At 40.1% G+C, this 6,000-nt stretch overlaps 1 pseudogene; it reads right to left on the bottom strand.

Annotated features, from left to right (window-relative positions):
- Positions 1–1,150: 1,150 nt before the first annotated feature.
- LOC103681586 lies at positions 1,151–2,399 on the bottom strand (annotated as a pseudogene).
- Positions 2,400–6,000: the final 3,601 nt, after the last annotated feature.

Genomic DNA, 6,000 nt, shown 5'->3' with positions numbered 1-6,000 from the left:
GAAACAACCTAGATGTTCATTGATGGATGAATGGGTATAGTGTGCTGTACCGGGTGATGTATATAAGTTTTGAATCACTATATTGTATGCCTGAAACTAGTGTAACACTGTATGTTGATTATACTGGAATTAAAATAAAATAAAATAAAATAAAATAAAATAAAATAAAATAAAAATGAAAGTGTACACTCTCTCCCTCTCTCTCTCATATATTTAATATTTCTGATCCAAGTTTGGGAAGAACTGTGGGAACGTATGAAAATGGACCAAGGGAAAAACTGTATGCATATCAGATACAGCAGAAAACTTAGTTAACACTGTTTTCTGAAATTGTGTTGTTTTCTGGAATTGAAATTTTGAATTCTAAGAAATGGAAATTTCCAGAAATACATAGGAGCAGATTCTATTTTACAATGATCAAAGAATCATGTTTTCCACAAAAGATTTATAGCAGCCATTTTTTGGTTTTGAAAAGGAAGGGAAACTTTATTATTATTATAGAAACCTAACAGAGAGAGGAGAGGAAAGCAGTCTACCCACAGATGAAAGTAACAGTAGGCAATAAATGAGAATAAGGCAAAGTTACATTAAAACCAGTACCTACAACATACAACCTCATCAGCTGGGGAAGGTCCTGGAGACAGCCAGACTGGAGTCCTGATTGAGAGGCCTGGACAGAGCACCCTTCTCCAAGGTGAGACTTTCAACTGACCATCCCAATAAGGGCCATATTGACAGGGCAAATAACAGGGTTTGATATTAAACATCTGTTCCCCTACAGGCATTTTGGAGCAAGCTGCATTTCCATGTTATCATGTTTCCATATTTTCAAAGAGCCTGGGCTATGTGTGCCTACCTCCTCTCCTGGATTCCATTTCGGGGACCAGCCCAGCTGGGAGTAGGAGGGGGAATGAGACAAGATTTGTAGCTCTTGGCATTCAGACCAGAAGGATCAGTTCTGAACTGGAGCCCACATAGTATACTTTAATCAGCTAGGCTCTCAAGGTTATTCCCACAGCAGGAGTCTCACAAACAACATTCCTTAGCCTGCCTATGTACATGCAGGTCCAGGTGGTCTGTTATGTGGGACAAGTCACAAAAACATTTGTCCATACAGAACACATGGCTTTGAGCCCTGCAATCGAGGGCACTACTTTCCCACCAGAACAATTGTCCCTTTTATAGCTTCCATCTTGAAGATTCTCATTAGAGCCCCCTTTATGTCCTTGTTCCTCAGGCTGTAGATGAAGGGGTTCAGCATGGGTGTGACCACCGTGTACATCACCAAGGCCACTGCACTTGCGTGGGAGCTCTGGGTAGCAGCAGAGCTAAGGTACACTCCCAGGACTGTGCAATAAAATAAGGAGACAACCAAGAGGTGAGATGCACAGGTGGAAAATGCTTTGTACTTGCCCTCAGCTGATGAGATTCTACGTATGGAGGATATAATCTTAGACTATGAACAAAGGATCCCAACAAGGGGAGCACCAGCCAGCAGCACAATTGAAACATATATCACTGTGTCATTAAGAAAGGCGTCAGAACAGGCAAGTTGGATCATCTGATGGAGTTCACAGAAGAAGTGGGGGATTTCCACCTCTGAACAGAAGGACAGCCACGACACCATTAAGCTCTGTAATAAGGAATTCAGGACACTCACGATCCAGGACATGAGAACCAGCAGTCCACAGAGCTGGGGATTCATGATGACTGTGTAGTGCAGGGGGTGACAGATGGCCACAACCCGGTCATAGGCCATCACAGCCAGGAGAAAGTCATCCCAGCCTGCAAGGAGTGTGGAAAAATAGATCTGGCTGATGCATCCTGGATAGGTTATAACTTTGCTCTGTGTCTGTATATTCACCAGCATCTTTGGGATGATGGTAGAGGTGACGCAGATATCTACAAAGGACAGGTTGGCCAGGAAGAAGTACATGGGGGTGTGGAGGTGGGAGTCAGAGGTGACGGCCAGGATGATGAGCAGGTTTCCAAACACAGTGATCAGGTACATGGAGAGGAAAAGCCCAAATATGAGGGGCTGCAGTTCTGGTTTGTTTGATAATCCCAGAAGAAGAAATCCTGAAATGTGGGTATCATTGCCTGGTCCCATGTGGTGGTTGTGATGACTAGAATTCAGGAAAAGAAATGATTGATTTTTACACAAATGGCCATTAGTAACATGGCAGAAATGCTATAATTACAATGACATCTGGGAATAAAGGTGGGCATAAAAGAAAGTTGATGAGGTGTTATCTTTACTGGAAGTTCAGGAAGATGTAAAACAACATGATATTTGAAGAGAGACCTTAGGAAAATCTGCACAGGAGACGCAGGGTTATCTGAGAATGTGTACCCTGCAGGAGAAAGAGCCAGTGCAAATGCCCTGAGGAAAGCACTTGTTTTTTATATCCAGGACCCCCAAAGGAGCCAGAGTGGTCAGGAGGTGAGGAAGAGGGAGAGTGATGAGAGATGGTATCAGGGAAGGTTGAAGAATGAGGTGACCTTCCCACTACAGCTGAGACTTCAACACATAGGGAGTCCTTCATTCACATGGTGCTCCTTGCACTTCATTAATTTGTGTCCAAGGAATCCTGTCAATAAAAAGGGATTCCTTCCTTATTTCCTAGTGTTGGTTAACATCCTGGTGTCTGTATTTCAAGAGTCCCATTTTGGCACACTACAGAGTCCTGGTGCCATGTGACTACCAGGCTCTTCTCACCCCCAGCTACAATAATTAGGAAAGAAATGATACTAGTTCAGGTCTCAATGTCAAATTATCATTACTCTAATGAATATAGAAAAGTACCCAAATTCCAGTTCACAAGACTCCCATGAACATGTAACTTTATGCTCCATTTTATATGACCAATTTGTCTTGTATTTAGAGAAGTACAAAAAACTAAAAGGAGACAGAGAAAAGGAAGAGTGGGGAGAAAGGTCTAATAAGCCCAGGTGGTCCCTGAGAGATCTTGATGACAAGAAAGCTTCCCTAAGTCTGGCTACATTCCAACCCTAGGCATATCCCCTTGATGCTCGGAATAACCAATAAAGCAAAAAACCCATTTTTCCGAAAGAGAAAAGAGTGCTATATTTATGGTGTCAAGGCATCTTAATGTATGAACACCCACTAGAAATATGAGGGAAAGGAACAATTCCATAACTGACACACGTAAATACACAATGCACAAAAATAGTGGGAATTTATCTAGATGAAATATAAAAAGACATTTTAAATGGTATTAAATGCAAAATTTTAGAATCAGTGAATGAGTTTTGAATCCTGGATCTACCACACATTATAAGTTTGAATATGGAAAGACAACCAATTCATTCTAAAATGAACTGGTGTTATATGCAACTAATGAATCTTGGAACACTACATCAAAAACTAATGATGTAGTGTACGTTGGCTAATTGAACATAATAAAAAAATAAAATGTTAATATTCTCACCAGAATAGTGGAGATAGTGGTATCCATCCTCCTGATTTGGTTGACAGATTGAGTCCATATATGTAAAAAGTTGAGCATAGTTCTTTCATGTTAGTTTATGAATGGTTACTCTCTTTGTTCAGTCGTGTTTGTGTGTGTGTGTGTGTGTGTGTATGTACATACACGTGGATTTGTGTGTTTGCATGTGCACACATGCTTGATGTAAAAGGCATGTTTACTGTGAACAGAAAAAATATGGAATACACTGCAGGAAAAAAAATGGTTTTAATAGAGGGCCAGTGGCTGCTAATGTGGGAAAAGCAGTATGAATGAGGAGTATGTCAGAAGACCATGTTGCAGAGGGAAAATGCAGTCAGCGTGTGTACTGATGTTACATCAGACTCCAGGGAGCCCATGCTAGCTGCTCGCTGGTCTCATCATGAAGTCCTCTCAGGCCCCTGATCTAAGAGTCATTCCTGTCCCTATGCCCTGTTTATTTGACCACACTTGTTTTTATGTGTCCCAAGAATGGATGAGGCTGGCTCTTCTCTTACTTTACTTGGTGGCATCCATTCCTTTGTTATCTTGGGTTTTGGGGTTTGATCTTTGTTTGACACAAAATCCAATGGGTACATGCCTCTCCTGGTTCTCTGTTCCTTGTCTGCCATGCAGAAGCCTTCCCAGACCATACTCTGCAAAATCTTCCATGTTCCATGACAATCCATCCTCTTTTTGTATATGGTTTATCCTTGAAGACCTTGTGTCATATGAACACTTCGTTCCCTGTTCTCCATTATAATGTGTGATCCAAGGGAGCAGGGGCCTTACTTACTTTGTTTGACTCTTTGTGTTCACAAAGGTGTGCACTTGTATAGAAACAAGTTTTTTAAAAATGAGAATTCATTAAATAGAAATAATGGTAATTGAATAAATCATGTTAAATACGGTGGATTCAATTAACTGTCTTAAAAGTGAACAATATGCTAATACTAACATCTTACAGAAAAGATATAAAACAGTAACATTCACGTCAGAAAGGGTCTCGAGTTCAGGATGACATGGGTAAAAGCTTGGAAATAAAAGAATAGGAAAATATACTTTTTAATCCACAGGAGAGGATGCAGTAGCTAAAATTATAATTTTATCATGTTCAGTCATGCTTATGAAAAGGATGCACAGGATCTTTAGTTGAATACAAAACAAGGTGTTTCACATAATGACAGGAGGTAACTGCTATTTTTTAAAAAATATCTAATTCCAAATAATAAAATGATAGAAATAAGGACAACTTGATGTGCAATAAGACGGCAATATGTGTAAAAAGCAATTCTTACTACTAAGGATGCAGAAGAATTTCAATGTTTCAAAGCAACGAGGGGGACATGATGTGACAAACTGATAGACTTGACCGCACAATATGTAGGCTCTCATGCCATCCCATAAATACATCTCTACACAATACAAGGAGTAAGTGGCAAACAGAAACTTGGTGAAAAAATTGCCATTCTTTTCTTGAAAGAATGGGATCCAAACACAATAAAAACACACAGATCCCAGTACATAAAGCAATGCATTTGCAAAACCAATTTGCATATCTGAAGTAAATGGCTAAGAAAGTCAAAAATAAATTCAGCCTCCTTCCTAATAAAAGAGTACAAGTTAATGTTCATTGGTATATCCCTTCATGTATATTAAGTACATTTTCCCCCTCTGGTGAATAGTAATGGGAGAGTGGATACTGTGAAACGTATGTCTCAAAAACTGCTGTCAAAAGGTAGTACTTACCTCCATGGGCCTGGATCCTGCTAATGAATACAGAACAAACTAAATGTATCCATCTGCAATTTTTTAAAAAAATTTTAAATAATATTTTTTTGTATTATGTTAGTCACCATACAGTACATCCCTGGTTTCTGATGTAAAGTTCCATGATTCATTAGTTGCGTATAACACCCACTGCACCATGCAATACGTGCCCTCCTTACTACCCATCACCAGCCTATATCACCAGCCTATCTGAAAATTTTTAAAAAATACTCTTGCTTGACTGCTCACACCTCCAAGCCTAATACTCTGGTTTCCTACTGCCCTTAGCTGTAAACTCCTTGAATATGTTCTAACTTCACTGGAAGCACTTTACATCCCTCATTTCTCCTCCATCCCATCCAACTGACTTCAATTCTCACCACATATTGTCAACCATGAAACCTATAATGCTGAGTCCAATGAAAACTGCTTTTTAAAATACATTAAATTATTTTAAACTTAATTGTCAACCCAGCAAACAAACACACAGTCTCTCAGCTTGGGGATAGGTTGGTTAGGGTTTCAGGTGACCTCAGGTAAAGGTTCTCAGGCTCCACATTCTCTGATCCTTTCCTGAAATACCTCCTGAGCTCTCAGACTCACCTTGGTAGGGTCTATAAGATGAAAGCCTGTGTGTGGAGTGAATTCATCTCTGGATGGTTGGTGATGGAGACTGAAGCCCTGTTCTCAGACAGGACAGCAGGAAGCAGTGAAGCATGGGTTCCCCAGCCAAACTTAGGAACCCAAAAGCAACAATCATGTC

This window comes from Ursus maritimus, unplaced genomic scaffold (assembly GCF_017311325.1).
Source record: "Ursus maritimus isolate PB19 unplaced genomic scaffold, ASM1731132v1 scaffold_37, whole genome shotgun sequence".
In the NCBI taxonomy this organism is placed as follows: domain Eukaryota; kingdom Metazoa; phylum Chordata; class Mammalia; order Carnivora; family Ursidae; genus Ursus; species Ursus maritimus.
This window is presented reverse-complemented; position numbering and strand designations above follow the sequence as displayed.